At 42.3% G+C, this 25,196-nt stretch overlaps 1 pseudogene; it reads left to right on the plus strand.

The window, feature by feature from the left end:
* The first annotated feature begins 23,667 nt into the window (after window positions 1-23,667).
* On the plus strand, window positions 23,668-24,695 carry LOC148031218 (acetyl-coenzyme A synthetase, chloroplastic/glyoxysomal pseudogene; annotated as a pseudogene).
* The last annotated feature ends 501 nt before the right edge of the window (window positions 24,696-25,196 follow it).

Below are 25,196 nucleotides of genomic sequence, written 5' to 3' on the forward strand. Positions count from 1 at the left end.
GCAAAGGAGAGGAGGAGCCTTTGTCGCGAAGAGGAGCCACCAAACCCTCGCCATATCTCATCGGTGAGTCCATTTTCTCCTTCTTTTGCTTGTTTAGGGTTTAATTATCTTTCTCTTTTTCTTGTTTAGAAGAGGAAATGAGAGATAAAGAGAGGGAGAGGGAGAGGGAGAGGGAGAGGGAGAAAGAGAAAGAGAGAGAGAGAGAAAGAGAAAGACAAAGAGAGGGAGAGGGAGAGGGAGGAAATGAGAGAGGGAGAGAAAGACAAAGACAAAGAGAGGGAGAGGGAGGTGGAGGAAATGAGAGAGGGAGAGGGAGGGAGAGTGCATTTTCTCTCTCCCTCTCCCTTTTGCTTTTATAATTTGTGTATATATATTGAGAGAGGGAGAGGAAATGAGAGAGAAAGAGGAAGAGGAAGAGGGAGAGGGAGGGGGAGGGAGGGAGAGGGAGGGGGATGAAATGAGAGAACGAGAGAAAGAGAAAGAGAAAGAGAAAGAGAGGGAGAGGGAGAGGGAGAGGGAGGGGGGAGGAAACGAGAGAGGGAGAGGGAGAGGGAGGGAGAGTGCATTCTCTCTCTCCCTCTCCCTTTTGCTTTTATAATTTGTGTATATATATTGAGAGAGGGAGAGGAAATGAGAGAGAAAGAAAGGGAGAGGGAGGAAATGGGGGAGGAAGGGAGAGTGAGAGGGAGGGGAATGAAAAGATCGAGAGAACGAGAGAGAGGGAGAGTGTATTCTCTCTCTTATTTATTTAATTTTGGTATAATTTGTATATAATGTGAGAGGGAGAAGAAATGAGGGAGAGGGAGAGGGAGAGGGAGGGGGAGGAAATGAGAGAGAAAGAGAGGAAGAGAGAGAGGGAATGAGAGAGGGAGAGTGTATTCTCTCTCTTTTTTATTTATTTTTTGTATAATTTGTATGTAATGAGAGAGGGAGAAGAAATGAGGGACAGGGAGAAAGAGAGGGAAATTAAAGAGAGGGAGAGGGAGGGGGATGAAATGAGAGAACGAGAGAGAGGGAAAGAGAAAGAGAAAGAGAAAGAGAAAGAGAAAGAGAAAGAAAAAGAGAGGGAGAGGGAGGGGGAGGAAACGAGAGAGGGAGAGTGCATTCTCTCTCTCCCTCTCCCTTTTGCTTTTATAATTTGTGTATATATATTGAGAGAGGGAGAGGAAATGAGAGAGAAAGAGAGGGAGAGGGAGGAAATGGGGGAGGAAGGGAGAGTGAGAGAGGGAGGGGGATGAAATGATCAAGAGAACGAGAGAGGGAGAGTGTATTCTCTCTCTTATTTATTTAATTTTTGTATAATTTGTATATAATGTGAGAGGGAGAAGAAATGAGGGAGAGGGAGAAAGAGAGTGAAATTAAAGAGAGGGAGAGGGAGGGGGAAGAAATGAGAGAGAAAGAGAGGAAGAGAGAGAGGGAATGAGAGAGGGAGAGTGTATTCTCTCTCTTTTTTATTTATTTTTTGTATAATTTGTATGTAATGAGAGAGGGAGAAGAAATGAGGGAGAGGGAGAGGGAGAAAGAGAGGGAAATTAAAGAGAGGAGAGGGAGGGGGAGGAAGAGAGAGAAAATGAGAGAGGGTGAGGGAGAGGGGGGAGAGACGAAAACATAATAGGGAAATGAGAGAGGGAGAGGGAGGGAGAAGAAATGAGAGAAGGAGAGGAAGAGAGCAAAAGGAAATGGGAGAGGGAGAGGAGAGAGAAAAAACAAAGAGAGAATGAGAGGAGAGAGAAAAAGAGATAAGATGTTAAACATAATAGGCAAATAGAGCAAGAGAGGGTATGGGTGAGAGTGAGGGCGAGGGAGGGAGAGGAAATGAGAGAGAGAGAGAGGAAGAGAGAAAGAAATGAGAGAGAGAGAGGAGATAGAAAAAGAGAAAAATATATTAAAAATAATAGAGAAAGAGAAAAAGAGAGGGTCAAGGTGAAGAAGGAACAGGAAATGAGAGAGGGAGAGAAAGAGAGAAAGGTAAATGAGAGAGGGAGAGGAGAGAGAGGAAAAAATGAGAGAGAGAGAGGAGAGAGAAAAAGAGAGAAAAATCATTAAAACTAATAGGGAAAGAGAGATAGAAAGAGAGGGTGAGGGCGAGAGAGGGTGAGGAAATGAGAGAGGGAGAGGAGAGAGAAAAAGGAATGAGAGAGGGCAAGGGAGGGAGAGGAATGAGAGAGAGAGGAGAGAGAAAAAGAGAGAGGAAGGGAGAGGAATGAGAGACAGAGTAGAGAGAGAAAAGGAAATGAGAGAGAGAGAGGAGAGAGAAAAAGAGAGAGGAAGAGAGAGGAATGAGAGGGAGAGTAGAGAGAGAAAAGGAAATGAGAGAGAGAGGAGAGAGAAAAAGAGAAATATCATTATACCTAATAGGGAAAGAGAGAAAGAGAGAGGGAGAGGAGGGAGAAAAGGAAATGAGAGAGAGAGAGGAGAGAGAAAAAGAAATGAGAGAGGGAGAGGAGGGAGAAAAGGAAATGAGAGAGAGAGAGAGGAGAGAGAAAAAGAAATGAGAGAGGGAGAGGAGAGAGAAAAAGGAATGAGAAAGGGTAAGGGAGGGGGAAGAACGAGAGAGAGAAGAGAGAAAAAGAGAGAGGGAGGGAGAGGAATGAGAGGGAGAGAGGAGAGAGAAAAGGAAATGAGAGTGAGAGGAGAGAGAAAAATAGAAATATCATTAAACCTAATAGGAAAAGAGAGAAAGAGAGGGTGAGGACAAGGGAGGGAGAGGAAATGAGAGAGGGAGAGGAGAGAGAAAAAGGGAATGAGAGAGAGAGGAGAGAGAAGGAAACGAGAGAGAGAGAGAGAGGAGAGATACAAAGAGAAATATCATTAAACCTAATAGGGAAAGAGAAAAAGAGAGGGTGAGGGCGAGGGAGGGAGAGGAAATGAGAGAGGGAGAGGAAGAGAGAAAACGAAATATTATGTGCTAAGTACTGAGTACTAGGTACTAAATACTAGTGTTCTATGATACTATATGCTAGGTCATAGAAAAAGAGAGAGATTGAAGGAGAGGATAACAATCTAAGAAAAGAAAAGAATGATAACAAAAATAAATTGTTTGTTGTAACGTAGACAGAATGGAAAACGAAGAAGGTCCTGTTGTTCAAGATCACGAGGCATATCTTAATCAGCATGTCCCATGTCCTTGCTCTCAATGCAAGCTGGCAATTAGATGAAAACGCCGATTGTCTAGAGAACACGTACAACGATTTGGCGAGTTTCAATCTGAGATCATTGATCAGGCGATTGTGGATTTTCAGCAAAGGTCTATGAGAGAGATAGGAGAGAGAAAAAGAGAGAGGGAGGGAGAGGAATGAGAGGGAGAGGAGAGAGAAAAGGAAATGAGAGAGAGAGGAGAGAGAAAATGGAATGAGAGAGGGAAAGGGAGGGAGAGGAATGAGAGAGAGAGGAGAGAGAAAAAGAGAGAGGAAGGGAGAGGAATGAGAGGGAGAGTAGAGAGAGAAAAGGAAATGAGAGAGAGAGAGGAGAGAGAAAAAGAGAAATATCATTATACCTAATAGGGAAAGAGAGAAAGAGAGAGGGAGAGGAGGGAGAAAAGGAAATGAGAGAGAGAGAGGAGAGAGAAAAAGAAATGAGAGAGGGAGAGGAGGGAGAAAAGGAAATGAGAGAGAGAGAGAGAGGAGAGAGAAAAAGAAATGAGAGAGGGAAAGGAGAGAGAAAAAGGAATGAGAAAGGGTAAGGGAGGGGGAGGAACGAGAGAGAGAAGAGAGAAAAAGAGAGAGGGAGGGAGAGGAATGAGAGGGAGAGAGGAGAGAGAAAAGGAAATGAGAGTGAGAGGAGAGAGAAAAATAGAAATATCATTAAACCTAATAGGGAAAGAGAGAAAGAGAGGGTGAGGGCAAGGGAGGGAGAGGAAATGAGAGAGGGAGAGGAGAGAGAAAAAGGGAATGAGAGAGAGAGGAGAGAGAAGGAAACGAGAGAGAGAGAGAGAGAGAGAGAGAGGAGAGATACAAAGAGAAATATCATTAAACCTAATAGGGAAAGAGAAAAAGAGAGAGTGAGGGCGAGGGAGGGAGAGGAAATGAGAGAGGGAGAGGAAGAGAGAAAACGAAATATTATGTGCTAAGTACTGAGTACTAGGTACTAAATACTAGTGTTCTATGATACTATATGTTAGGTCATAGAAAAAGAGAGAGATTGAAGGAGAGGATAACAATCTAAGAAAAGAAAAGAATGATAACAAAAATAAATTGTTTGTTGTAACGTAGACAAAATGGAAAACGAAGAAGGTCCTATTGTTCAAGATCGCGAGGCATATCTTAATCAGCGTGTCCCATGTCCTTGCTCTCAATGCAAGCTGGCAATTAGATGAAAACGTCGATTGTCTATAGAACACGTACAACGATTTGGTGAGTTTCAATCTGAGATCATTGATCAGGCGATTGTGGATTTTCAGCAAAGGGTAATTTGAAGTTAATATCAATCATGCATTGTACTCATCACAAGCTAATTGAATACCATATACAATAAGATTGGGACTCGCTGGAAAATTTTCTATCCAGGGAGGCGATGTCTCGTCCCAAGGGGGAGTGCACCCTTTGCGGCCAATTAGAAGAGTACGTGGGTGTGCGATGGATGGAGTGCAGGAGCCAATCCACCACTCACAAGGCCAATCTATACCATCAATGCCAGAGGAGACAGGCAACCTTCCAGACCTACCTACAATCTTGGAGCCTAAGATGGAGGCAATGATCGATTCTTTGATTCCCATGGATGTCAAGACTTCTGATCTGCTTAGAGAGGAAGCATCCATACCATTATATGATGGGTGCTGCGTATCTCGACTGAAGAGACTGCTTGCATTCTTAAGTGTGGAAGCAAAATATGGGTGGAGCAATATGAGTGTATCCGAGTTGTTCAGGTACCTTGTACATATGCTTCATTGAAATTTTTTTTCGGCACTATTATTACAAACATTTGTGCTTTTTCAAGGTGTTTTATGATTTTTTTCAGGTTATTGAAATATCATATATTACCATATGCAAATACCATGACTGAGTCTCGTGATGATGCATGACATGTTTTACGGAAGCTTGGCATGGACTACAATAACATCCATGCATGTATCAACGATTGCATACTATTTCGAGGAGAATACGAGACTATGGAGACATGTCCAAAGTATGATGCTCACAGGTATCGACAGGATTTGCTAGGGCAAACCATCCCTCAAAAAGTTCTCAGACACTTTCCGCTCATCCCCTGCATAAACCACATGTTTCGTACGTCTGGCATGGCGAGCTTGACAATGTGGCATGCGCAGAATTGGTCCACGGATGGAGTTCAATGAATATCAGCGGATTCACGCGCATGGAGCCACATTGACTGAACCTTCTTAGGCTTTGCCCGAGAGCCAAGGAATCTTCGGCTCGGTCTTGCAATGGATGGCGTGAACCCATTCCGTCTGCGCTCAACTTCTTACAGTGTGTGGCCTATAGTCCTTGTCAACTACAATATCCCTCCATGGCTTTCTACGAAGAAAGGATATCTCATCCTTAGCTTCTCGTCCCAGGCCGCTACAAAGGAAAAAATATGGACGTGTATCTTTGTCCATTAGTCGATGAGCTTAAGATTTTGTGGGAGGAGGGGGTCAACGTGCAAGATATGAGCAAGCGCGATGGTCGGTGGCCAGCCAATATTCGAGCCATTCTCATGTGGACGATGCATGACTTTCCGGGATTGGGAGAGTGCTCAGGTGAGCAGGCCTCCGTTCTTGCTGATAGTATCTATATTTTATCTTGTTCAACCAAGTATTCACTAGGTCGTGGTGTTGGAACATGTCTCGTTACCTTAGGTTATTATGCATGTCCATTGTGCGGGTCATAATTAGACTCCCGAAGGTCACGAACCATGAAGAAGATGGTATATCAAGGACACGCTGCTTTCTTGCCGGAGGATCATGAACTCAGGGAAGGTTTCCTTGGACGACCTTGGGTTTTATCCACTAAAGAAGAGTGCATTGTGAAGCAAGTAATCAAGTCTATCTGCCCTAGGCCACTACAAAGTAAAAAATATGGACGTGTATCTTTGTCCATTAGTCGATGAGCTTAAGATTTTGTGGGAGGAGGGGGTCAACATGCAAGATATGAGCAAGCGCGATGGTCGGTGGTTAGCCAATATTCGAGCCATTCTCATGTGGACGATGCATGACTTTCCGGGATTGGGAGAGTGCTCAGGTGAGCAGGCCTCCGTTCTTGCTGATAATATCTATATTTTATCTTGTTCAACCAAGTATTCACTAGGTCGTGGTGTTGGAACATGTCTCGTTACCTTAGGTTATCATGCATGTCCATTGTGCGGGCCATAGTTAGACTCCCGAAGGTCACGAACCATGAAGAAGATGGTATATCAAGGACACGTTGCTTTCTTGCCGGAGGATCATGAACTCAGGGAAGGTTTCCTTGGACGACCTTGGGTTTTATCCACTAAAGAAGAGCGCATTGTGAAGCAAGTAATCAAGTCTATTTGCACTCCGACGGGTATGATGCGTTCTCTCAGGTTCGCATTTTCTAAAGACGACTAATTATCAGGGCTAAAATCCCATGACTGGCATAAGATCCATCTGGATTTCTCGAAATAGATTCCGAAAAAAAATGGACTCATTTGCACGACACCTTTGTGTTGCCGACCCATTGTGAACAGGTGCATGGACTCATTTGCTTGCTAATTGTATTACGACATGGTTTATGTCACAATGGTTTGAACTCTCTTGTACGTGTTTGTGAACATGTAATCTTCTATCCAAACCCCTGACAACCTCGATGGTGGTATGTTATACCTTCAACTCCCCGAAGTGCGAGAATATATGATCAAAGCGATGTTCCAAGCATAGATGAAGATAATATGCAAATAGAGAGGTCGATATTGCAAGGGGTGGAGGCCGTCGAAAGCTTGGAGCCAGCATCGGCTAAGAATGATGGAAATACAGGAGTCCAAGAATTCTTTGAGAACAAGGCAGACTCATTCTTTTGTGGTGACATGTCTATCGACCTTCCCGTGTATGCGCAGTTGTGTCAGGAGATTAACATGGGACCATAGGATACTTCATACTTGGAGCATCCACTTACTCAATTCGTTGACCAATCGCTTATAAGGATACATAAGATATGCATTTTAAGTGAGATTTTTTATTAATGATTTATATTACTGTGCTTTGTATGATTTAAATTGATTATTCTAACATTATTTTTGTTTGTGTAGGTGACATTTTCAGGATGAGTCGAGAGATGAGCGATGAGAAGTTACAGGACATCTTCGCATGCATGTCTCTAGACCAGATCGCTAGATTCAGAGAGATGGCAGACCAGGAGTTGTTTGGGTCTTCGTCAGGGTGCTCTGCTAGATCTGCTTCAGCGCGATCGGATGCTTCGGCTTTGAGCAGATGAGCTCGATGCTCAGGACTTGGGCTAGAGGGAGGGAGTGCATCGAGATCAGGGGGATGTTGTAGAGATACAGAGATAGTGAGCCTGCGATCGATATGGGATACAGGTGCGACTCCTTGCTCTCGTGGCCCTTCCATGGAGCGTGCCTCAGGCTCAAGTGGATACTGTGGAGACGTGGACGCGGTGTCTTCGTCTCTTCGTTCAGGTAGAGCTACGTCACCTCTAGGATTTATCACACCTGTGGGGACGTCTACTCCAGTTACTCCGGCTTTTGCGCAGCCATCAGCAGGTCGCACCCCTGTGGGTGCCACTCGGAGAGATATTACCCCCGTCGATACACCGAATGCACAGGGGTCTCCTGGATATGCTCAGGAGTGTGGACGCAGATGGGAGAGGACCCATCTTAGGCAGACTCTAGGGGGTTATGGATATCTAGTCGATAGTAGGTCAAGAGCCATCATCATGAATGATGAGGGGAGGAGGGTGATGGCTCGCATGAGAGAGTTGTGCCAACAAGTTTTTTGGCACAACATCTTGGATCATTAGAAGAACACACCGGAGGGGAGCAAGGACTATATAGTAGCATCCTTGCATGAGGAGTTTCCGGTGCCAACTGCAGTAGATAGATTCTCTACGGGCTGGATGATGGATTGCATGCGTGCATACATGTCACATAGACGATCTGAACGCATGCAAGGCAATCAAGAGTGGGGCTGCAAAGCCCAAGTGGTTAGATGCAGAGGACTGGCGCTGATTGAGGGAGGAGGCTACAGATTCTCCAGGACGTTAAAGTCAGCAGCGCGAGGTGGCGAGGGCACAACTCGAGGCCGAAGTGGTCCATCATCTTGGGAGTGGCGGCCATAGGACATATTTGGAGGACTTTGTAAGTTTTTCTTTTGTTTTGCTTGTTTATTTTTTGGAAATATTCTTTGTACTGATAATCATGTTTCTAATAGTTAGCATTTTATTTTCTTTGCAGCACTCCATTACAAATCGTGATCCGACTGGCCTTGAGACTCGATATGCAGAGAAGCGTGGTCTCACTGCATTGATCGACCGATTGTATAGACGCGGCGGCCCTATAAGTCACACATCTTTCTTTTTCTGCAGAGTTCGTTTGATGCTCCTTTACAGCGGGATGAGCTTTCGGGGGATAAGGATTTGTAGCTCACCCTTGGATCCCAAGAGCTCAGACACATTTATTTTTGAGTCACCTGATCTATGTAGACATTTTCTATGTATTAGTGATATCTTGTCATGATTGTACCAATCGCTTTTTATGCGATGATGTATTTATTTCATGTATCAGTTTTATGATTTCAGTATACATTGTGTTTTTTTACAAGTGCATTGTACACATTAGTGCAAAAACTATTTTGTATGGCTCTCATAAAGCACACAGTGCTATCCAACCACAATTTTTTTTTTCCCTGTCATCGCTATTAGTGTTACAAATTTTACTGCTCGCATCGCTATTAGCGTCGCTATAGGTATCGCAAACTGTCGCTATCAGCGTCGGTACTGCGACGCCGATAGTGACGCCAATACCGACGCTGATAGTGACGCCAATACCGACGCTGATAGCGACGGTAATACCGATTATTCTATGGCATCGCCAATAACGACGCCTTTTGTAATGACGGGGGAAAATTTTATTATTTGCATTTTTATCACTTTAAACATCGGTATAAGGCCTATATCTTGTAGTGAATGGATTTTTCGACGCTACGTGTAGTGGGTCATATGTCTCTCTAGTGGCACCCTTCCCCTAACCTCATGGAAAAATAAATCGTGCACCATATTGTCCAAAATCTCTTTCTCCAAAACTTGATGGGACATGAAGAGGGATGTTATCGTCATCATTAGCCTCTACTCTTCTTGAGGACTCTGCCTCCGGGCGTCGATGCTACACAATCTCTCGACGCCCTGGAGGGACCATTTGAGGATGTGGTACCACATCATGCTCAATTTTTAAAAAAAGAGGTTTTGTTTAATAGTGAAGATGCAACATAGACCAATAATATTTTTGCAAATAAAGCACTAAAAATTATTAGGTCTTTTTCTTGGTCCCACTCTCCGTACATGCTGAGGTGTGACATTGTGATTCGACGTACTCGAAAAAAATATCCTCGATAACAATCACACATACATTTGATTTTCCATCATAGCCAAGCGTTTCGATTGTGAAGACGCAACGTCTCATCCTCATTGAAGGCTGTACTATTTATTGACTCAACATGTCCCATACTAGTAGAAGATGACGACATAATTACACCTGAATCATAAGGACATATATGATTTCATTTGGTATATATGTCATATTCCCTAAATGCATTGATACTTACAACATGGAGGCAAACATTTTGATATTAAAAGACCACTACAACAGAAACGAGGCATAGACGCGCAAAGTCGGGCGCATCTATCATAGCGTCTATAAGTGCATGTAAATAGACACGAATTTTACGTCTATATATACGTGCAAATAGACACTAATATAGACGCGCCAGCTGACGCACAATTATTGAACCACCTAAAATTGCAATTCACATAATTAAAAAACCAAAGTTAATAATTATTTAACCACCTGAAATTGATTCTTGAGCATGTACGTATGCGCATGATAAAAACCATATAATTAAGAATACACATTGAATCATTGAATTAAAAAAATAGAGTTAATAATTACTTTTTCATTGCTCTCTAATGAATCGCAGTTCCTCCAGTTGACAAGCTTGATATAAGTAATTAGCGGCAAGCGACAGAAACCTTACAATTAGTAGCAAGCATTGCAATATGTATCTCGTAATTTCTCTACGTACTTGAAGATAATAAAAAATACTTCCTTTTTATTATGGAAAATTCAATTTAGCTTTAAACTTGACTATTGATTCTTGAGTATGCACGTGTGCACATGATAAAAACCATAGAATTAGGAATACACATTGGATCAATAAGCAAATTAAGTATGTTACAGTGAATGATCCATCTCATCTTCAATGAGATCAACCCTTGCTAAACTATCTACTTCTAGGTCTATGTTACCAAGAGGTAACGAAACAAATAAGTCTATCCCACTATCAGATGTGTTGTTATATTGCTCAATCATCAATATCATCGACAATCACATTATTGTCTTCTTCTGCGTTTCCTTGAACATCCTCGCGAGGTTCATCTTGTACTATATCATGCATATCATCCATTATGGTGTCATCATGCACATCATCATTAATTGTTGGATTGACATCTGCTATCTCTATGTTGGTAATATTACCATATATTGGTTTTGAACAATTAGATATAGGGATGACATACCACCATCGGTTATTGTTTACCATTGGATGATACACAACCTGTATTTGAAAAACAAAAGCAAAAACTTAAGTACTTATTATATTGTGTATATGTATCACATGTATACATATAAACAAATTAGCCTTTGCATATATACCTGCTCGTATTGTTGAGGTAGTACTAATGTGTCATTCTTGTTTTGGTGAAATTTTGTAAAGTCAATGATTACAAAACCACTTGGATGACGTCTGATTGTGCAATGCTCACCATTTGTTACCACTTCTTTAAACCACTTCACATCCAGTACATATATAAAGAATCGTCTGAAGTCAAGCTTCAGAATATCTTGGATCAAGCCACAATAACCTTCCATGGTACCATTGGCATCCTCGAAGTGAGCAAGGACACCACAATCTTGGGTATTTCTCTTTTCATCTATACGTTGAGTTCGAAGATGTTTATCCTCACACCAAAGTGCATTGAATAATGTGCACTAGTAGTAAAAGATAAAAGATCAAACATGTCAATTATTTATATAAAATAAAACTTATAGAAACAAATTAATTGATAGTATGTCTCACCTTTGATAAGCAACCTCGTGTGTATTCCCACTCTTCTTGAGATATATTAATTTCCTCCTCTTTTTCCATTCTCTCCATTTCCTCATGTAACCAATCTATATCAATATGACATGGGAGCACATTTAGATGATCTGGAAATGAGACATTACGTCCATATCTAGTGTAAAATTCTTGTCTTTCGCTTTTTCTTCTTGCCCTTGCTTCATTATATAGTGTCACCCATTTGCTCATTACATCATTATTGAGCATACAAAAACTATTTAACTTACGAAGTTCTCCTTTTGTTAGCACTTTACTCATTCCTTTTCCTTGAGGTACTATAGAGGTCATCCTCAAGTCTTCATCATCTTTCCATAGTCGTGGTTGAGAGGGATCCACTTCAGCAAGATATTCAGAGATATAAACAAGGGATGATTGCATTAACCAACCCTCAGCCATGCTTCCCTCAAGCCGTGCTTTTTGCCTCACAAAATCTTTCAAGGTTTTGCATGAAGCGCTCAGGAAAAAACATCCACCTTACATGAACTTCCCCACAAAGTACGATCTCATCAATCAAATGTACGAGTAAATGTAATTGAGTAGTTAAAATGGATTGAGGAAAAATTTCCTCCACCAAACAAACCACCTCAACAGATAATACTCGAGCATCTTGCAATGTGTTTGGATCAATTTCCTTCGAGCTCACGTATCTGTCAAGATGTATGATGTGCTTGTTTATTTTTGTGTAGAAATTCAAAGATATATAATGAAAAAATACAATGTATACACACCTCACAATCTCTCCCATCTTTTAAATGATATCACGTACATCTTTGGATACACAATGGGATATGCTAGTAGGAAGTACGAACTGAATGTAAACAATATTCATAGATCAAATGATTAGTTGAGGAAAAAGTCATCATACCCCATAGTTTACACATAGTTACTCTACTAATTACTATATTCATGGTTAGAGATACCCTTACTTGAATCATTTTGTGCCAATCGTGGGACTTTAAACCAGATAGTTGCTCCACACCTCTTTTCTTTTTCTTTATGAAGGCTCCCTTGAGACATCTCATATATCCTGTGGGTGTTCGAAAGCTATATATTTGTTCCTTCACTATTTTTTCCTCGTTCTTTGACAACATCCAAGGTGCATGGGGTAGCTCAATCTTTCCTCTGGGTCCAATGCATGGCCAAGCTCATCTCATGCGACCAATGTTACGTAAATCCTCCCTTACATTAACTGAATCACGAGCCCCTATCAAGTGATCCCATAATGTAGATACAACATTTTTGAATATGTGCATGGGGTCCAACAGGTGATTGATCTTGAGTTTAGTCCAGTACGAAAGACAAAAAAATATAGAGAATCTAACAAACAAAGAATATATTATGTAAACAATTCATCATGCTAAATACTTTAAAGTCAATCGAGAGAAATGCACTTCTTACCGACTCACGCCGAGTGGAGGGTGGCTGTCGGCATTAATCCATCTCTCCTTCCAATCTCAAATGGTTAGAGATTGTGGAGTCATTCCATTAGTAGGGAGAACATATTTGGGATGGTCAATAGGAAGAAATCAATGATGATTGTCGTAGATAACCTTCTTTAAACGTGTCGGCCTAGAGAAAACTGGAGAGGGACCGCAAATAGGACATGCATGATATCCTAACGTGGTTAAACCTTAAAAAACAAGTGAATTAATAAAATGCAATTGATTCAAGTATTGGATTTCAAATATAGAGTTATATACATGTACCTGAACACTCTCCGTATCCTGGAAAGTCGTGCATGGTCCACAACAACATGGCTTTCAATGTGAAATCTCTAGAGGATGCAGATGCACTTGTATCTTGCACCTCAATACCTTCCCATAACATTTCTAACTCTTCAATCAAAGGCTCTAAGTAAATGACCATGTTTTTTACCAATACCATTGGCCATACATTGTATGATGTGCTTTTGATGCCAAATGGATTGATTCCATCCATACCTAAACCAAATCTTAGATTTCTTGGCTCTTCTTTGGAAACGGGCCACAAATTATCTATATGTTGCCATGTCGATGTGTTTGAAAGGATCCTCCATTTTCCATCACTTGAATGATGACTAACATGCCATGATATGAGCTTTCCAATAGACTTACACTTGAACATAAGTTTTATACGTGGAACAATCGGAAAATGTCGCAAAACCTTACAAGGCAAATCCATTGACTTCATCTCCACTTCGTATCTTGATTCGCCACAAACAGAACAATCTGGTGTGAACTCATGAATCCCACGAAATAAGACACAATCATTGACACATACATGGATCTTGACATAATCGAGGCCTCCCAGAGATGTCAAGTAATGTCTGGCTTGCTCTCTCTTAGTTGGCAATTTGTTTCCTTTTGGAAGCATTTGTGATAATAACCTACATATATTTTTAAAAGTGAGTTAAAAAGCCACCAACGTCATATATTTCTGTCTGATTTCAAAATAAAACTTAATTGATACCTACTTCAATAACGCATCCAAACTGACACTACTCCATCCATAAATTGTTTGCAAGTTAAGTATCTCGAGGGACGCACGAAGAACGGAGTACGTACAACCTTCATACAACAGAGTAGATGATGCTACATATAGTGGATCATCTAGCTTCATAGAGTGACATTCTCCCTGAACCGGTTGCGAAAATAAATGGTGTATCATGTTGTCCAAAATCTCATCCTCTACGACTTGATGGGGCATTTCATGAGGGCTACTATCATGGTCATCAGGCTCTACTCTTCTTGAAGACTCTGCCTCCTTGCGTCGACGTTTTGCAGCCTCTCGACGCCCGAGAGGGAGCATCTGAGGATGTGGCACCGCATCTTGCTCAACCATAAAAGGGAGTTTCATGTATGTTGATATATAATTCCCGTAACATAGATTAGCAATCTTAGTGGTAAAAAAAAACAATGAATACCGGTGATTTTTCTTGGTCCCATTCTCCATACAAGCTGAGGTGTGACATTGCAATTCGACGTGCTCGGAAAATGCACCCTCGACAATGATCACACGTATTTAATTTTTCGTCGTAGCCATGCATCTCGATTATGAAGACGCAATGTTTCATCCTCACTTGAGGATGTGCTCATTGACTCATCAGCATGCACCGCACTAGGTGATGACGACGACATGATTAAACCTAATTCATGACAACATCAAAATATTTGTCATTCATATGTTTACATAAAAACTTAAAGCTAGCATATTAATTATTCTAAGATCTCAATTTTAAATACACAAAAATCATTATAAATATATTAAAACTTATGATAAGAATTCACTATCAAAACTTATCTTAAAAACAAAAAATCATGATAAAGCCTAAATGCGCGTCTATATCCACGTTTACATACGCGTCTATATTGACGTCTATGTTCGCGTCTATACTCCCGCCTACCTGAACAATAGACGCGCATATACACGCAAAAATAGATGCACACATCAAAATTCAAACCATACTTAAATCATTTCTTTTCAAGCTGCGCCTTTCCTTTCCTGCGTTTTTTGCGGTTCTGAAGCTTGAGTTTAGCTGACATGCAGTCTCTTCATGCCTCATCTAGTCTCTTCATGCCTCACCTCCTCATGACTCACCTCTTCTTTCATTTCAAACACACAAGAAGGGAAAAAGGAAAGCCAAGGAGAGGAAGAAAGAGAGAACAAGAGAGAGGAGAACAAGAAAAAGCAGCAAGCAAGCAAGCAAGCATCAAGGGAGGGTAGCTTACCAAGGAGAGGAAGAAGGAGAAGGAAGAAGTGCCACCACCCGCCACACCAAATACCCAAGGTGAGTCTCTCTCTCTCTCTCTCTCTCTCTTTGTTTCTCTCTTCCTCTCTCTATGTATTTAGGATTTGTGATTCCATTATGTATTGCATTTTGTAAATCATCAATGGCAATCGTCAGGCTAAAATCAGCCGATCGAGCGCGTCTGATAGCGCATCTACATTTTCAGTGTAGATACAGATATAGATGTGAAAAATGTTTCCTCTCATAGCGTGTGAGGGTGCGTCTTAGAGCGCGTGTGCTCTGCAGTCTACACGCGATGATACATGAGCTGGACAGAAGGTTGACCTTTAGTCTACACACAATTATACAAGCGCATTGACCTGGAATGTGCGTCTGACAACGCGTCTGTGCTGCATCTTAGATGCGAAGATAGACGCACTGGACAGAAGGTTGACTTTGGAGCGTGTTGTCAAAGAGTTCATGCAAGAGTTGCAGAACACGGGGTTCAAGGTACAGCAATGGAAGAGACTAACAAGAAGAACTCAAAAATTTGATGTCAAAGTTCACTATATTCCTTGTTCAGTAAATTACATGAGGTCCATGTTTAGAAAAATCTGTTGTATCTCATTATCTGTGCTGTTTTCTCAATTAATTCTACACATCTTCAAATCAAACAGTTTTCTTTCACCATTACAGGCATGTTCAGCATCTCTAAATCTCAAATATGAAGGATGTCTTTGAAGTTTCCAGCAGATTGGACAGATTTAGGGACTCCAGGTTGTACAATCAAACACAGCATTTCAAAAGCCTTCGCTCTATTCAGCAACAAGAGTGCAAAACACCGATCAACTGTACAACCCTTCAGATGTATGTCCATATACATTCTCATGCTTTCTGCATACATTAATGGAGCCCAAAGGACTACATCCATGCCAATCACACTTAAACAAGGATGTCAGTCAACCTGGAAATAGACTTGAGAGAGCCATTTATTTAATCCCTTTCGCAAAGACTTAAGGCATTCTCAACATTCATTTCCAATCCTTATGCCATGCAAATCAGTTCGTTCCCAATAATTATGCCATGTCTTTAATCTTGATTGTGTCAAATCATTTGCAGAAAGATCTGCATGGCATTCAGGAAAGACCAAATTTGACCACGCTGGAACAGAGAGATCTATAAGGGACTTTCAGTATCTTAAGTCATCAAACCATGAATGCACCCAAAACATGTCAGCATTAAGCCACAGTATATTTGCCTGTGAATTTTCAAAAACAAGCATGCAAATATCAAACTTTATCGGGAAGCCATGGAAGATTGCACATGAGCAGTCCGAACTGCATCTACCATATAATCATCTAGTAGATCCAGCTCCCCATTGTCCCTCATTCTTATGTAATCAGCAGAGATACACTGTGCTACTAATTTCACCAGTTCTCACTGCTGATAAAGGGCTGCAAATTTCATGACTTCTGGGCCTAAATGCAAACTATTCTCTAAGCGGCTTTGTATAATGCTTAGGCATTGTTCCTTCAGTTCTGGGAGTACCCACTGATCAGCAATCTGTGCTAGCTCCACATAGGATTTCAGATGTTTTATTTGTTCTTCCTTGTCAGAGAAAGCCCACATGCAGCCTGCTTCGGGAAGCTGTATCTGTCCTGTGTCTCAACTCCCCTTCGTAAGTCTGCCTCTATCGGTGTGGGTGTATGCTGTCTCCGGCACTGGACATAAAATTGCAGAACTGAAGAAGCTTTCGAAGAAGGAAAACTATGAAGGACTTAAGCCGTCCGTCTGCAGGGACCTTGGAGCATCATGCCTTAACTGATTCTATCTTTTTCTTTGTCTAACCGGACAAAGGTTTAAGCCTCTGACATAAATTTGACTCCTTTGGCTTTGATGGCGATGGAACGGAGGATGAAGAGTAAGAGAGTGATCTGATGCCTTCTGATGTCGAAGTCAAGGGGGAGGGAGAGACTGCTGCGTTGTTGGAGGTAGCATCCATGGAAGACAGGCAATCTTGATGACATCTTGGAATCTGGCGCAATCCCAGTGATTGCATCAGTGGCAGCTGATCACAATGGCATCCTATTGGATATGAAAGGTCCAGTCTCTCCAGGAAAGGCTCGTCTTGTGTGAGAATTAAGGAACGTGAAGCCTGGCTCGCATGGAAAGTTTGAGGATTGACCCATATCAACAGGGATGCGGATGGTTATTATTGGCTAACTGGCAGAGTGGATGATGTCATTAATGTGAGTGGACATTGTATTGGGACTGCGGAAGTTGAATCAGCTCTTGTATCTCATCTAGACTGCTCTGAAGCAGCAGTTGTGGGGGTTGAACATGAGGTCAAAGGATAGGCCATCTATGCCTTCGTGACTTTAAGAGAGGGCATTCGTTACAGTGAGCAACTCCGTTCAAGTCTCAAGCATGCAGTGCGCACACAGATAGGAGGATTTGCAGCACCTGACAAGATTCACTGGGCACCATCTCTTCCAAAGATAAGAAGTGGAAAAATTATGCGAAGAATACTCCGCAAGATTGCCTCAAAACAACTTGACGAGCTCGGTGATATCAGCACTTTGGCTGAACCTGGAGTCATTCAAGAACTTATTGATCTCACTGATGTGTGAAAAACTGAAACCTGGATGCAGTATTTTGGGGGTCCTCGATGCCGAGGGAGACCAGGCGACTCCGATTTGTTGTTTCAGGGACAAGAGAGCGATGATGTCGGTGAAGAGGTTAAGGCAAGCGCATTCTGGCAGTAAATCGATGACAGTTTTGAGCTTCTTCTCCACCTTTGATGTCATCAAAAGCTCCCAATTCCCTCCTTTTTCATCGTTTCTCCCATAATACTCCAGCCTCTGTTCCTCCCGACTCCCTTCCTGCCCAAGGTTTCAACACCCGATTCCCCATTTAGAGCTCTCTTCTTCCCCTTTAGCATTGCTCCCTCTCCTTTCGCCACACAGCCCGCCATTCTTCCTTTTTCAAAAATATCCCCCTCCTTTTTCCCAGAATAGGAAAAAAAAGCCCAACAAATTCAGTTATTCCTATTAGCAAGGTGATACACGACTCGGATGCGCAGCAACACGACATCCACCCCCTCTAAACCTGCGCATCCTCCGGATGTGCCAACTATCCAGGATCATTCAAGTCCACAAACAGGTCAAGTCCATCTTCTGATTCTAGTAAACCTGTTTCACCATCAGCTTCATCATCCCAATGAAATTTCTGCCCCTTTCGAAACAGCTGATAGAGAACATCTGCAATATGAGCAAAATGAGGAATCCAAATCATGTAAAATACACAAGCTCCCACAAATCTCCGCACCTCTGAAGTAGTTGAGCAATACTTTGCAATCCTGTTTATGGCATCCACCTTTGCAGGAGAAGGCTTTCTGCCATGGTATCCAACCATATGCCCAACTATGACGACTTCATTAACAGCAAAGACAGATTTCCCTGAAAGTGTCAAATTTACCTCCTCTAATCGTGTCAAAATTTGCTCACAAGCAATCAAGTGATCAGCCACAAACTGTCTACATCCACGCAAATCAAGACTTTCATTCTTTTCTTCTTCTGCACAACCCTTAATAGGCACATCATCTAGAAAAGGCATGGTAAACTGCGGAATATAGTCTCGAAGAACTCTATGCATAGCATTCATCATATGAGCAACTGAGTTTGTAGCACCTTGTGGCAAGGTACACATCCTCACAAGACCAATAGGTGTCCGCATAGTAGTAATATCCCTGCTTTCCAAGGCAAGCTGAAACTGATCATAACCTGAATACAAGTCACCTAGGGAATAGATGGCTCATCCTGCAAAAGCCTCAGCAAATTCATCCACAACTGGACCTGTTCCCACATTCCTGATTGTCACTTTGTTCACGGGCTGCATATCCTGAATAAATCTCAAAGTACCATTCTTCTTTGGTACAGTAAACCACCTGTTAGAATAGGGTGCAGAAGAGGGTTCCAAAATCCCCATTTTAATCTTCTCATTCAGCAACTCTATCAGCTTTGGCAAGTGTGCTTTAGGCACAGGTATAGGACGTATATTCCATGGTACATGAGGAACAGTGAAGATGACCATAGGTGCAACCAATTCAGGACTAATGCAGCCAATTTCATGTGAAAAGAAAGCAAATGCCTTACCATGACGTCCAAGCATCTCTCTAAAACATTCTTTTTCCATTGGAAGCAAAAAATCATCATTTTCAATCTTCAATTCTGCAAGAGTTTCAACTGTAAACTTATGTCCAATATTTGCAGGATCCCTCAACATAGGCTGCTTCATAACTTTTTCAATCTGCTCATCACTATCAGAAGGAAGCGGGCCTGCAACCGGCTTAACCTTCTTATCAACTGTTTTATATTTTGTGTCAACCTTGGCATCATTCGAGCACTCTTTCCTTTGCTGCAATTTCTGCAAATTTTCAGCATCTTTCAACTCTGTTGGCTGAAAAATTTCAGCCTTTAGCTCTATGGACTGCATGGGTGCAGCCTGAAACTCTGTATGCATAAATTTTTCTGCATTCAACTCTGTTGGCTGAATGAATTCAGCCCTCGGCTCTATGGACTGCATGGATGCATCCTGAAACTCTGTATGCAGAAATTTTTCTGCATTCAACTCTGTTGGCTGAATGGATTCAGCCCTCTACAATTCTATTAGCTGATCAAGATCAGCCATAAATTCAGTTTGCTGAGTTTTCTCAGCCTCTAACTCTGTTTGCAGCATAAAACCAGAAATTTCCTGAAACATATCCAAGGTTTGCACAGGTATGATCTTTGAACGCTTGCATACATCAGTTTTCAGCATTGCTCTCATCTCAAACAATGTATCTGCATAAGACATCCCTTCATACAATCCATCTACATGCTCTTCTGCTTGCAAAATACCTGCATTCTTCAACTCTTTCTCCTTACGACCAATGTACTGCCTGGCAACTCTAGGCAAATCTGAAATTTTCTGATAACTTACCGAACTATCTGAAGTAAACCCAACAAAGTTATTGGAGAAAGACTAGCTGCCAGGAGGCAAGATCTCCTCTTTTCTCCGCTCCGTACCACTGGCGTCTCGCAAGACAGCGGTACCTAATGAAAATCCAACTCCTTCGCAGGTAGTGGTGCCTCACGCAAGGAGTCCCTGTTTCTCGGATGATTTACCCCAACAGTCATAAACTGAACAGCTCGCATACCATCTTTACTGCGTATCCGTGCATAAGCTGATCCGTCATCCATCACTTTTGTTTCCATTCTTGCTTCTGTAATGAAAGGCTGTCCAAGAATAATCGGATAAGAGCATGAATCCTGAACAAAGCAATCATAATCCTCTTCAACATTACCAATAGAAATTCTGATACTCGGACAAGCAGCATACATATCACCAGAAGTATTGTTGGCGGCTCTCATGCGCCAGCCATGCTCTGCATCCATAGGCCACTTGCCACTCTCATAAACACCTCGAGCAATAAGATTAATTTCAGAACCATGATCAACTAAAGCAATCAAGGGAATTTGTTTCTCTCCAATCCTTACCACTGTCTCAGTGGTTGCTCTAGCCCAATGACTTCGTGAAAAATGGCTGCGAGGAATAAGAATAGGGGTCTCATCATCTTCATACTGCATAGGCTGCACTATTTTCTCCAATTGCGGATTAACAGAAGCATTTTCAACCATCACTACATCATCATGCTCTTCTCCAAGAGCTCCATGCCACAAGCCGTGTAAAGCAGGTCCTTCCATCGTATGTCGTTTCCTCCGCAAAAGATCCTGCATCTGATCATGTATTTCTCTTTTAGCAATCCCAAGAGCCTCTCCAACAGTAAAAGTGACTTCACTATTCAAAATTCTTTCATGAAAAATCTTACTCATATCCGTTTGCATATCAAAGTCTGACAAGAGCTTGAATCCTGGCTCTTTTCTTGGTTGCCTCTTTTCTTTCTGCTTGTCTCCCATTGGTTGATCAGAACTTGTTTGAGCTGGAGAATTTGACATAGGTGGAGCTGTAACAGGTGGTGAAACAAAGTCACCCCCTCTAGTCTTTTTGGAGGAGCTAGGACCCTCCTCATCTCTTCTTCTCTTTTCCTCAACCATGGCATCTAAACCCTGCGTTTTAGCAATATAAGCAAAAATAGAATACCTGTCAACAGGAGAATCCCATCCTGTTTCTCCTCGGATGCTAGAGCCCACACAAGTCATAGTAGAAGTTTGAACTTTCCCTCTTCTCGCTATCTCCAAGGCAGAAGACCATAAAGCAGAGTCTCCATCAGATTTCTGCTCAAGCTGGACTCCAAAAGCTGAAGCATCTCCTCTAACACTCACATAAGCTGATCGCGCAGCCATATCATCAACAAGCTTCTTCATACCTCCCTTACCAAAGTTCGTGTCAAGAGGAGCGCCAGTCTCTGTCAGCCATATCTTCCCATCTTGTCCCCAGAACACTACATTCTTCTTACGTGCTTCCTGAAAAGCATCACAATCTCTGCAGTGTTGGTGCTCTGTACTATCACACCAAATACATCGTCGCCCTTTCCTTTGACCACCTGGAAAAGCAGTCACTGGAGCAGGTGCTACAGCAGGTACTGACATAAGTTGCTCCTTTAACTTACCAACTTTAGCTTTGACTGCTTCAATCGTCAAATCCGCCAAGCCTTTAATAACATCATCTACAGATAAGGGCACTGGAGCAGCAGGTACTGGTGGATTCACAGCAGGAAGAGTAGGCTTAGGCAAAGAAGTAGCAGGGGTAGAAGAAGAAGTCTCCAAGGATTTTTCAGGAACTAATCCTGTATTACGATGCAATCTGACTCTCCTGCGCTGCTTCTTGACAAGAGCATTCACAGCATCAATGAGATGTCTCCACTCAGTCTTTAAACCTGAATCAGTAGCTTGATCTTCCAAAAGATCATCCAACTTTTCCTGCAAATCAGCATCTGCAGCTTGCAAAAATAACTCCACTTTCTGCATCTCCAAAGCTTGCTGTTCAGTCCCATCCAACTGATCATAACGGCTTTCAAACTCTCGCAGAAGAGCGGTAACAGAAAGTCCCTTATTAGGCATAGAAACCCATGCTAAAAAATTCCTGCGATTCATAAGACCTGTATCCTCCAGGAAATATTCATCTTTTAATGCCTTTTTAAATTCAGCCCAACCTGCATGTGCCTCTTGAATTTCTGCAATTCGACCTTCAAGAGCGCGCACCACGATCCGCAAGAAGTAGCGGCTCCAAACATCTTGAGAAACCCCAAAAAACTTCATCTTTTCTTCATACAAATGCAGGTAAGTTGACACTTGCTGGCCATTAAACTGCTTCATCTCCTGTTGGACAGCTTTCAAGGCATCCATAGCATCACTGTCACGTTTTGCATGAGCTTGCTGCTGCATATACATGGTGAATGACTGAAACAGGTTCTTCATGACATTATCATCTGTCATCTCTTCTTGCGAGTCTCCCATCTTGCTGATAACGCAGCACTTTCACGTCGGGTTCACCAGAAATATCAAAGAGTTCATGCAAGAGCTGCAGAACACGGGGTTCAAGGTACAGCAATGGAAGAGACTAACAAGAAGAACTCAAAAATTTGATGTCAAAGTTCACTATATTCCTTGTTCAGTAAATTACATGAGGTCCATGTTTAGAAAAATCTGTTGTATCTCATTATCTGTGCTGTTTTCTCAATTAATTCTACACATCTTAAAATCAAACAGTTCTCTTTCACCATTACAGGCATGTTCAGCATCTCTAAATCTCAAATATGAAGGATGTCTTTGAAGTTTCCAGCAGATTGGACAGATTTAGGGACTCCAGGTTGTACAATCAAACACAGCATTTCAAAAGCCTTCGCTCTATTCAGCAACAAGAGTGCAAAACACCGATCAACTGTACAACCCTTCAGATGTATGTCCATATACATTCTCATGCTTTCTGCATACATTAATGGAGCCCAAAGGACTACATCCATGCCAATCACACTTAAACAAGGATGTCAGTCAACCTGGAAATAGACTTGAGAGAGCCATTTATTTAATCCCTTTCGCAAAGACTTGAGGCATTCTCAACATTCATTTCCAATCCTTATGCCATGCAAATCAGTTCGTTCCCAATAATTATGCCATGTCTTTAATCTTGATTGTGTCAAATCAGTTGCAGAAAGATCTGCATGGCATTCAGGAAAGACCAGATTTGACCACGCTGGAACAGAGAGATCTGTAAGGGACTTTCAGTATCTTAAGTCATCAAACCATGAATGCACCCAAAACATGTCAGCATTAAGCCACAGTATATTTGCCTGTGAATTTTCAAAAACAAGCATGCAAATATCAAACTTTATCGGGAAGCCATGGAAGATTGCACATGAGCAGTCCGAACTGCATCTACCATATAATCATCTAGTAGATCCAGCTCCCCATTGTCCCTCATTCTTATGTAATCAGCAGAGATACACTGTGCTACTAATTTCACCAGTTCTCACTGCTGATAAAGGGCTGCAAATTTCATGACTTCTGGGCCTAAATGCAAACTATTCTCTAAGCGGCTTTGTATAATGCTTAGGCATTGTTCCTTCAGTTCTGGGAGTACCCACTGATCAGCAATCTGTGCTAGCTCCACATAGGATTTCAGATGTTTTATTTGTTCTTCCTTGTCAGAGAAAGCCCACATGCAGCCTGCTTCGGGAAACTGTATCTGTCCTGTGTCTCAACTCCCCTTCGTAAGTCTGCCTCTGTCGGCGTGGGTGTATGCTGTCTCCGGCACTGGACATAAAATTGCAGAACTGAAGAAGCTTTGGAAGAAGGAAAACTATGAAGGACTTAAGCCGTCCGTCTGCAGGGACCTTGGAGCATCATGCCTTGACTGATTCTATCTTTTTCTTTGTCTAACCGGACAAAGGTTTAAGCCTCTGACATAAATTTGACTCCTTTGGCTTTGATGGCGACGGAACGGAGGATGAAGAGTAAGAGAGTGATCTGATGCCTTCTGATGTCGAAGTCAAGGGGGAGGGAGAGACTGCTGCGTTGTTGGAGGTAGCATCCATGGAAGACAGGCAATCTTGATGACATCTTGGAATCTGGCGCAATCCCAGTGATTGCATCAGTGGCAGCTGATCACAATGGCATCCTATTGGATATGAAAGGTCCAGTCTCTCCAGGAAAGGCTCGTCTTGTGTGAGAATTAAGGAACGTGAAGCCTGGCTCGCATGGAAAGTTTGAGGATTGACCCATATCAACAGGGATGCGGATGGTTATTATTGGCTAACTGGCCGAGTGGATGATGTCATTAATGTGAGTGGACATTGTATTGGGACTGCGGAAGTTGAATCAGCTCTTGTATCTCATCCAGACTGCTCTGAAGCAGCAGTTGTGGGGGTTGAACATGAGGTCAAAGGACAGGCCATCTATGCCTTCGTGACTTTAAGAGAGGGCATTCGTTACAGTGAGCAACTCCGTTCAAGTCTCAAGCATGCAGTGCGCACACAGATAGGAGGATTTGCAGCACCTGACAAGATTCACTGGGCACCATCTCTTCCAAAGATAAGAAGTGGAAAAATTATGCGAAGAATACTCCGCAAGATTGCCTCAAAACAACTTGACGAGCTCGGTGATATCAGCACTTTGGCTGAACCTGGAGTCGTTCAAGAACTTATTGATCTCACTGATGTGTGAAAAACTGAAACCTGGATGCAGTATTTTGGGGATTCTCGATGCCGAGGGAGACCAAGCGACTCCGATTTGTTGTTTCAGGGACAAGAGAGCGATGATGTCAGTGAAGAGGTTAAGGCAAGCGCATTCTGGCAGTAAATCGATGACAGTCTTGAGCTTCTTCTCCACCTTTGATGTCATCAAAAGCTCCCAATTCCCTCCTTTTTCATCGTTTCTCCCATAATACTCCAGCCTCTGTTCCTCCTGACTCCCTTCCTGCCCAAGGTTTCAACACCCGATTCCCCATTTAGAGCTCTCTTCTTCCCCTTTAGCATTGCTCCCTCTCCTTTCGCCACACAGCCCGCCATTCTTCCTTTTTCAAAAATATCCCCCTCCTTTTTCCCAGAATAGGAAAAAAAAGCCCAACAAATTCAGTTATTCCTATTAGCAAGGTGATACACGACTCTGATGCGCAGCAACACGACAGCGTCTGAGGGCGTGTCTAACCTGCAATTTAGACGCGGGGATACACGCGCCAGGTCTCCCAGTT

This window comes from Lygodium microphyllum, chromosome 9, assembly GCF_053477565.2.
Source record: "Lygodium microphyllum isolate KBCC chromosome 9, Lygodium_microphyllum_v1.1.10, whole genome shotgun sequence".
NCBI lineage: Eukaryota > Viridiplantae > Streptophyta > Polypodiopsida > Schizaeales > Lygodiaceae > Lygodium > Lygodium microphyllum.